This window comes from Apodemus sylvaticus, chromosome 1 (assembly GCF_947179515.1).
Source record: "Apodemus sylvaticus chromosome 1, mApoSyl1.1, whole genome shotgun sequence".
Classification (NCBI taxonomy): domain Eukaryota; kingdom Metazoa; phylum Chordata; class Mammalia; order Rodentia; family Muridae; genus Apodemus; species Apodemus sylvaticus.
The window spans coordinates 99,676,293-99,686,757 of record NC_067472.1 but is presented as its reverse complement, the minus strand read 5'-3'; the positions used below and the strand labels follow the sequence as shown (position 1 = coordinate 99,686,757).

General features: G+C 39.7%; 1 pseudogene; it reads left to right on the top strand.

Annotated features, from left to right (window-relative positions):
• The first annotated feature begins 436 nt into the window (after positions 1-436).
• On the top strand, positions 437-9,584 carry LOC127682206 (olfactory receptor 10A5-like; annotated as a pseudogene).
• The last annotated feature ends 881 nt before the right edge of the window (positions 9,585-10,465 follow it).

Genomic DNA, 10,465 nt, shown 5'->3' with positions numbered 1-10,465 from the left:
ACCATTGCCTTTTTATTAACTTTTAGTTAAAAATAAAAGTAATGGATTCCATTACACAGTGCCTCTCTTGAAATGCCTTTAAAGCTCACTGACACTGGATCTGCCAGATTTTTTAATTTGCTTTAAAGTTCTGATTTATATGGATAAATATGATAGTTTTGTGGAAGACATAACCAATGATAACAAACTGATATGATGAAGGTATTTCCAAACACCTGATTGCTCCCTCTTCATAAAGAGTTCCTTTGCAATGCTACTTCTTTCCATTTGTTAAAATATGACCTTTACTTTAAAGATACAACTTAAATATTTTTTTATCTTACTTCCTGAAGTTTAGTTTTGCATTCAGTTGCAGAAAGTGTGGTGGAGAAGTCTGGCAATAGCTTTGAAAGCTGGAATACAATATCACAACCAGGATGGTAACCTTTCCTTAAAAATGGCTGAAGGTGAGTAACTTTATTTATTTAGTGTATTTTTCATTATTTATTTTTCTAATCAGGCCACTTAACAGGATTTTCCTTAGTCCTCACAAAATTTAAGAAAAATAAAGTACAGATGAGTTCAATAGAAAAGAGTCACTGTGTGACCTTTTAAAATCCATAACTTGTATGACAGAGCAGGCTTTGCCTTTCAGTGACAGTAAGAAAGTTTCTACTTGAAAGCAACTGCTCCATTATTGATCCTTTTACTATTTTGTAAGACTTTATTAAAAAACTCATGACATTACATGATTCAGGAAAATTTTTGATCAGTTTGACCATAGTCGTTCTGCGGTAAAAATCCCCAGTTCCTGCATAGAGCTTTGGAATTTTAAAGGTAGTCTTGATATTCACATTACTCATCAATAATATTGAGCTTTCTTCATTAAGTTTTTCTTCTAATTAATTGGTTCATAGTGGGCACTCCTGGGAAAGCTGAACCTACAACCTGATTCCTTTGTTTCTGGGCACACAGCTCTCATCCCTCTTCCCCATCCATACTATACCACCTAGCCTCACTCTTGTCAGAGTGATCTTTCTACAAGACATATATGAATATATGAATATGCCATTCCACTCACCCAATGATCATGGGGTTTCTTCATCTATAAAATAAAGTCTGAATTCATTAGCATGGGATAAAAATCTGAGAGTGTTTTATTTTTTGAGACAAGCCTTCATCTCTGAGCCAGGCTATCTGGGAACTCATGTCATCACTTCCCTCCCACATACTGAATTGAAGGTATGACCAATTACATCGTTTTGTTTCTTATGGTGATTCCCTAAACATGTCTAATTCAGTAAATCTAATTTTCCAACTTTATCTCATAATTTTTTTTTTAGAAAGCAATATTCTAGATTGTGACAATGATGCTAAGATTTTGTTGGTAATCAACAAAATTAGAACCAAATAATACACATAGGATCCAGTTCAGGCTAAGAAATCTCCGGAACTGGTTGATTTTAATGATATATGTCTCCTTCATTATCTTTTCCACTATCTTCATTACAATTTTTCCAGAAATTTCATTAATTCTCTGAAGCAATGAGGAACAAGTTCTCAGATGAAGCAGAAGAATTCTATAAAATATAATTTAGTAGAAAGCAGAATGAATTTGCCAGTCAGCAGATATGTTTAAGAATCTGCTACATGACAGTAGTGGTGCACACCTTAATTCCCAGCACTAAGGAGGTGAAAGGGAGAGGCAGGAAAATCGTGTGTTCAAGGACTATCAGTGCTATAGAGTAAGGCCATATTAAAAATAAAGTCCTTTCCTTGCATTTCCACCATTAGTCTGAAGTCAGTGAGATCACATAGAAAATAGAAATTTCAGTGGGAGGAGACACATATATTATTTTGATAAGACACTAGCCCCTTACTCTATTCTCAAACTCAGGACTCATGAAAATTGGAAAAAATCATTACTCAGCCTAGCTGCCATAACAATTCTATTTCTGTTGCTGTTATGTTCTTTGTAAAATCATAAATATTGGATATATTTCCCAAAAATCAGGTTTATGTAGAACAATCAGTTTCTCAAAATTTGCAAGCATGCAGAACACCAATAATATGTCTGTCAATGCCCCTTCTAAATACTCAGGCATCTGCCTATAATCGAGTTTCATAGATGTTAATGTACAAACTAGGAAAAATGAATTCACAAACCCATTCAGGCATATCCCAGATTAAATACTAGGACTCCCCTTCCTGAAACTAATCGGTAATCTGGAGAGACAAAAAAAAAAAAAAAAACAAAACCTAGAATCTGATTTGTGTGCTGAAAAATCTGTCTTCAAGTATACACTGGAGATTTATACCAATGCCCAGGAATACAGCAAACCAGACAAGAGCAAATTTATCCCCATGAGCTTCTCTTCCCCGCCTACTGAAATACAGCCCTTGCTCTCTCTCTGGCATTTCTAACAATCTACCTGGTCATTCTACTGGGAAATAGCCTCATCATTCTCGTGACTTTGGCTGACCCCATACTGCAAAGCCCCATGTATTTTTTCTCAGGATCTTATTTTTCATGGAGCTTGACTTCAACCTGGTCATTGTACCCAAAATGTTAGGGACCCTGATTGCCCAAGGCACAAGCATTTTCTTCCTGGGCTGTGCCACACAGATGTATTTCTTCTTCTTCTTTGGAGTAGCTGAGTGCTTTCTCCTGGCCACCATGGTGTATGATGGCTACGTGGCCATCTGCAGTTCCTTGCATTACCCAGTCATCATAAACCAAGAGACACGTGCCAGACTGGCTGCTGCCACCTGGTTTCCAGGATTCCCTGTAGCCACTGTGCAGACCACATGGCTCTTCAGTTTTCCATTCTGTGCCAACAAACAAGTGAACCACTTCTTCTGTGACAGCCCCCCTGTGCTGAGGTTGGTCTGTGCAGATACAGCAGTTTGAAGTCTATGCCATTGTGGGGACCATACTGGTCATCATGATACCCTACCTGCTGATCCTGTGTTCCTACACTCTCATTGCAGCTTCCATCCTCAAGATTCCATCAGCTAAAGGGAAGCACAAAGCCTTCTCCACCTGCTACTCACATCTCCTTGTTGTCTCTCTTTTATATGCATCTTCAAGCCTCACTTACTCTAGACCAAAATCAAATAATTCAGGTGGCACCAGCAGCAGTAGCAGCAGCAGCAGCAGCAGCAGCTCATCCAGAGGAAGGGCCATCAGCAGTAAAACCAAGGTGACAGGGTTCAGGCAGGCCCTGCGACCACTACCACTGACCATTGCTGGCCAGCTGGGCTGCAAGCAGCAGCAGATTTACAGCACCTTTCACCTCACAGAAGCCACATCAGAACTCTGCCTCCCGCCAGTCAGTTACGAGAGACTCTCCTCCATCTTGGTTCTCTGATGCCAGAGAGATCAGACAGCCTGAGGTATGCAAACATAACCCGAGGCCAACTGGGCTGTGGGGGGGGGGGGGGGGGCATTGGTGTGCTAACCTGGCCAGGAGGTTTTGCCCGGCATTTGGCCAGCATGTGCACCCCCATTTTGGCTACAGGATGCCAGAGAGTGCTAGCAGGCAAAGTCAGCTAACAGTCATAGCCCGAGGCTAACATAGCAGTGGTCTAGGCCCAACAGGCCCTGGACTGCACCCAGGACCTGGGTTGCTCGGTGAGCCATCTGTGTGCCAACCCAGCCAGGAGGTTGTTAGCCCATCAGACTCTCCCAGCACTTTCAGGGAGCACATGCATGCCTTCATCCTGGCCACCTGACAGAACCAGTTAACACTCATAGCACGGGGGGGGGGGGGGGGGGGGGGAACATTGCTCGGGCGTTGGCCTCCCAGGCTTTTGTCTAGACTCAGGCCTGAGCAGCTAGGCTAGCCTTGTGTGCACCAACCCGTTTGGGAGATCGGCTGCCCAGCAGAGGGATCATCACTTGGAAAAAGTCCTAAAGCATACACACCATCAGCACTCTCTGAAGGAGCAAACAGGCACCAACTGGTACACAGAAAGAATCTGGGGCAAGGCACACTAGGGCTCCAAGGGTACCCAAGAGGAGGACAGCACATCAGCAATCTGTGACAAGGGAAACCCAGCCCACAGTGTTGCAGAAATAGCCCTAGAGCCTCACAGGAGGCTCAAACACCAGCCAGAGACAAGACCAACTAATGCCAGAGAACAAGGTAGCAAAGGGCAAACGCAGGAACACTACTAGCAGAAATCTAGGCAATATGGCAGCATCTGAACCAAACTCTCCAATTTCAGCAAGGCCTGGCTATGGCAACAAACCAGAAAAAGAAGATTAGGATTTAAAATCACTGGTCATGATGCTGCTAGAAGAACACAAAAAGGACATAAAAAAAATCTCTTAAAGAAATACAGGGGAACATGAATAAGCTAGAAACATGTATAATGGAAACACAAAAATCACTTAAAGAAATTCAGGAGAAAAAGGCTCAAGAGATAGAAGTCAATAAAGAATAAATGCAAAAAAAAAAAAAAAAAAAAACCTTAAAGAAATGCAGGAAAACTTGAGTCAACAGGCAGAACTCATGAAAGAGGAAACACAAAAATCTCTTATAAAGAATTAAAGGAAAACACAAACAAACAAATGAAGGAACTGAGCAAAACCAACCTGGATCTAAAAACAGAAGTAGAAACAACTAAGAAATCACAAAGGGCGACAACTTTGGAGATAGAAAACCTTGAGAAGAAATCAGGGGCCATAGATGCAAATATCAACAACAGAATACAAGAGATGGAAGAAAGAATCTTAGATGCCGAAGATACCATAGAAACCATTGACTCAACAGTAAAAGAAAATGCAAAATGTAAAAAGCTTGTATCCCAGAACATCCAGGAAATCCAGGACACAATGAGAAGACCAAAACTAAGGATTATAGGTATAGATGAGAGTGAAGATTTACAGCTGAAAGGGCCAGCAAATATCTTCAACAAAATTATGGAAGAAATCTTTCCCAACTTAAAGAGAGAGGTGCCCATGAATATACAAGAAGCATACAGAACTCCAAATAGACTGGACCTGAGCAGAAATACCTCCCGTCACATAATAATCAAAACCCCAAATGCAATAAACAAAGAAAGAATATTAAAGGCAGTAAGAGAAAAAGACCAGGTAACAACATATAAAGGAAGAACTATCAGAATCATACCAGACTTCTCACCAGAGACCATGAAAGCTAGAAGATCCTGGGCAGATTTCAGGCAGACTCTAAGGAGCACAAATGTCAGCCAAGACTACTATAACCAGCAAAACTCTCAATCACCATAGATGGAGAAACCAATATATTCCATGACAAAACCAAATTTACAAAATATCTTTCTACAAACCCAGCTCTACCAAGAATAATAGGAGGAAAACTCCAATACAAGGAGGGAAACTACACCCTGGAAAAAGCAAGATAGTTACCTTCTTTCATCAAACCCAAAAGAAGATAACCACTCAAATATAAAAATAACATCAAAAATGATGGGAAGTAATAATCACTATTCCTTAATATCTCTTAATATCAATGGACTCAATTCCCCAATAAAAAGACATAGACTAACAGACTGGATAAGGAAACAGGACCCTATGTTTTGCTGCATACAGGAGACACACCTCAGTGTCAAAGATAAAAACTACCTTAGAGTAAAAGGCTGGAAGACAATTTTACAAGCCAATGGTCTCAGGACACAAGCCAGAGTAGCCATTCTAATATCAGATAAAATTGACTTTCAACCTAAAGTCATCAAAAGAGACACAGAAGGACACTTCTTGCTGGTCAAAGGAAAAATCCACCAAGAAGAACTTTCAATTCTGAACATCTATGCACCAAATGCAAGGGCAACCTCATTTGTAGAAGAAACTTTACTAAATCTCAAATCACATAACACAATAATTGTGGGTGACTTCAACACTCCACTCTCCTCAATGGATCGATCAGGAAAACAGAAACTAAACAGGGACACAGTAAAACTAATTGAAACTTTAGACCAATTGGATTTGACTGATATTTATAGAACATTTCACCCTAAAGCAAAAGAATATACCTTTTTCTCAGCACCTCATGGTACCATCTCCAAAATCAACCATATAATTGGTCATAAGACAGACCTCAACAAATATAAGAAGATCGAACATATTCCATGCCTCCTATCAGATCACTATGGAGTAAGAGTGGTCTTCAATGGCAACAAAAACAATAGAAAGCCCACATACACATGGAGGCTGAGCAATACTCTACTCAATGACATCTTGGCCAAAGAAGAAATAAAGAAAGAAATCAGAGACTTTTTAGAACTCAATGAAAATGAAGGTACAACATACCCAAATCTATGGGACACAATGAAAGCAGTGCTAAGGGGAAAATTCATAGCCCTGAGTGCCTCCAAAAAGAAAATGGAGAGAGCATACACTAGCAGTTTAACAACACACCTGAAAGTCCTAGAACAAAAAGAAGCCAATTCACGCAGGAGGAGTAAAAGACAGGAAATCATCAAACTCAGGGCTGAAATCAATCAATTGGAAACAAAGAGAACCGTACAAAGAATCAACAAATCCAGGAGCTGGTTCTTTGAGAAAATTAACAAGATAGATAAACCCTTAGCCAGACTGACCAAAGAGCACAGAGAAAGTATCCAAATTAACAAAATTAGAAATGAAAAGGGGGATACAACAACAGAAACTGAGGAAATCCAAAAAATCATCAGATCCTACTACAAAAGCCTATACTCAACACAAATTGAGAATCTGGAGGAAATGGACAATTTCCTAGACAGATAGCAAATACCAAAATTAAATCAGGACCAAGTAGATCATCTAAACAGTCCCATAATCCCTAAAGAAAAAGAAGGGGGTCATAGAACGTCTCCCAACCAAAAAAAGCACAGGACCAGATGGTTTCAGTGCAGAATTCTATCAGACCTTCAAAGAAGACCAAACACCAATACTCTTCAAACTATTCCACAAAATAGAAACAGAAGGAACATTACCCAATTCCTTCTACGAAGCCACAATTACACTGATACCAAAACCACACCAAGATCCAACCAAGAAAAAATACTTCAGACCAATTTCCCTTACGAACATTGATGCAAAAATACTCAATAAAATTCTTGCCAACCGAATCCAAGAACACATAAAAACGATCATTCACAATGATCAAGTAGGCTTCATCCCAGGGATGCAGGGTTGGTTCAATATATGGAAATCCATCAATGCAATCCACTACATAAAGAAACTCAAAGAAAAAAAACCACATGGTCATTTCATTGGATGCTGAATAAGCATTTGACAAAATTCAGCATCCTTTCATGCTTAAAGTCTTGGAGAGAACAGGAATTCAAGGCCCATACCTAAACATAGTAAAAGCAATATACAGCAAACTGGTAGCCAGCATCAAACTAAATGGAGAGAAACTTGAAGCACTCCCACTAAAATCAGGGACTAGACAGGGCTGCCCCCTTTCTCCTTATCTTTTCAATATTGTACTTGAGGTACTAGCTCGGGCAATTAGACAACATAAGGAGGTCAAAGGGATACAAATTGGAAAGGAAGAAGTCAAACTATCATTTGCAGATGATATGATAGTCTACCTAAGTGACCCAAATAACTCCACTAGAGAACTACAGCTGATAAACAACTTCAGCAAAGTGGCAGGTTATAAAATCAACTCAAGCAAATCAGAAGCCTTCCTATACTGAAAGGAAAAGCAGGCTGAGAAAGAAATTAGGGAAATGACCCCCTTCACAATAGCCACAAACAGTATAAAGTACCTTGGGGTGACTCTTACCAAACATGTGAAAGATCTGTATGACAAGAACTTCAAGACTCTGAAGAAGGAAATGGAAGAAGACCTCAAAAAATGGAAAAACCTCCCATGCTCATGGATCGGCAGGATTAATATAGTTGATATGGCCATTTTGCCAAAAGCAATATACAGATTCAATGCAATACCCATCAAAATCCCAACTCAATTCTTCATAGAGTTAGAAAGAGCAATTCTGAAATTCATCTGGAATAACAAAAAACCCAGGATAGCTAAAACTCTTCTCAACAACAAAAGAAATTCTGGGGGAATCAGTATCCCTGACCTCAAGCAATACTACAGAGCAATAGTGTTAAAAACTGCATGGTATTGGTACAGTGACAGGCAGGCAGATCAATGAAATAGGATTGAAGATCCAGAAATGAACCCATACACCTATGGCCACTAGATCTTCAACAAAGGGGCTGAAAAGATCCAATGGAAAAAAGACAGCCTTTTCAACAAATGGTGCTGGTTCAACTGGAGGTCAGCATGCAGAAGAATGTGAATTGATCCATCCTTGTCTCCTTGTACTAAGCTTAATTCCAAATGGATCAAGGACCTCCACATAAAGCCAGACACTCTGAAGCTAATAGAAAAGAAACTGGGAAAGACCCTTGAGGACATCGGTACAGGGGGAAAGTTTCTGAACAGAACACCAATAGCGCATGCTCTAAGATCAAGAACTGACAAATGGGATCTCATAAAATTACAAAGTTTCTGTAAGGCAAAGGACACCATCAAAAGGACAAATTGGCAACCAACAAATTGGGAAAAGATCTTCACCAACCCTACATCAGATAGAGGGCTAATATCCAATATATACAAAGAACTCAAGAAGTTAGACCCCAGAAAACCAAATAACCCTATTAGAAAATGGGGTACAGAGTTAAACAAAGAATTTTCATCTGAAGAACTTCAGATGGCAGAGAAGCATCTTAAAAAATGCTCAACTTCATGAGTCATTAGGGAAATGCAAATCAAAACAACCCTGAGATTTTGCCTTACACCAGTCAGAATGGCTAAGATTAAAAATTCAAGAGACAACAGGGGTTGGTGAGGATGTGGAGAAAGAGGAACACTCCTCCAGTGCTGGTGGGGTTGCAAATTGGTACAACCACTCTGGAAATCAGTCTGGCGGTTCCTCAGAAAACTGGGCATGTTACTTCTGGAAGATCCTGCTATACCACTCCTGGGCATAAACCCAGAGGATTCCCCAGCATGTAATAAGGATACATGCTCCACTATGTTCATAGCAGTCCTATTTGTAATAGCCAGAAGCTGGAAAGAACCAAGCTATCCCTCAACAGAAGAATGGATGTAAAAAATGTGGTATATATACATAATGGAGTACTATTAGGCCATTAGAAACAATGAATTCATGATATTCTTAGGCAAATGGATGGAGCTGGAGAACATCATACTAAGTGAGGTAACCCATGATCAAAAGATCAATCATGATATGCACTCACTAAAAGGTGGTTATTAACCTAGAAACCTGGAATATCCAAAACATAATCCACACATCAAATGAGGTACAAGAAGATCGGAGGAGTTGCCCCTTGTTCTGGAAAACTCAGTGTAGCAGTATAGGGTAAAACCAGAACAAGGAAGTGGGAAGGGGCAGATGTGAGAAAAGGGGGAGGGAAGGGGGCTTATGGGACTTTCGGGGAGTGGGGGGCCAGAAAATGGGAAATCATTTGAAATGTAAATAAAAAATATATCGAATAAAAAAATAATTCTCCTGAAAATAAGAAAGTGTTATCATTGTCCTACACTGTTGTGACTCCCATGTTGAACCCCATCATCCACAGCCTGAGAAATAATTAGGATAAGAATGCCTTCAGTAGGACATTCCACAAGGCTATGACCCTCAGAAATTTATCCTTTAGACATTAAGAGGTAAGGTTAATATTTGTTGAAAATAAAATAATCTTTTTTTATTTAGTTTCTATTCATAGTCATAAACTTAACTCTGAAATCACCTAGATTTTGAGGGAAATGAGACAAAAAGAGCCCAGAGAAAAAAAGCAAGATAAACTTTGAGTATTATAGACAGAAGAGGTTTTAAACACCCTTGAGTTGAAAAGGGATGGTCTAGTGTTTAAGATAGTCACGAGTGAGAAGTATTGGGGCTGCACATGATCACCTTCTGCTTAGACTTGTCATTATTATACTCCAGTGCTCTATGCTTCCAAACTGCCCATACTTTTCACCTTTCCAGTGAACACAGATTTGCCATCCAACCATTCCATCTTGGCAAGGCAGATGAAACTTGGAAGTATTTGTGTTTGGTTCAGCTTTCTCTATGGACAAATTACCAGCGTCTGTGTGCTTCAGGATGAAATTCTTATCTTCAAATTGCTCCCTGTAAATGGACTTGCTGAAAGTGCCATTGCAGCATGTGAAGTCACCCCCTCACCAAATGAATCTTGGAACAATTCTGTGAACAGAGGAAGCTTTATAATCAATTCCTTCCTCTACAGTGCTTGGTGTTTGGTAGTTTTCTTTTGGAACTTTGTTTGCAAACATCTCAAAGGAGACTCAGTTCAGAGGTTCAACATCAAACACAATATCAAAGAACACTGGGGTTGATCAAAGCTGATAGCAACTGGCTACGGAGAACAGCAGCATGTTCAAAGATTTTATTCCTTTACTTACTGATTCTGTTGGCATTTTAAAAGTTTGGTAACAAGGATTTTAAGATTATT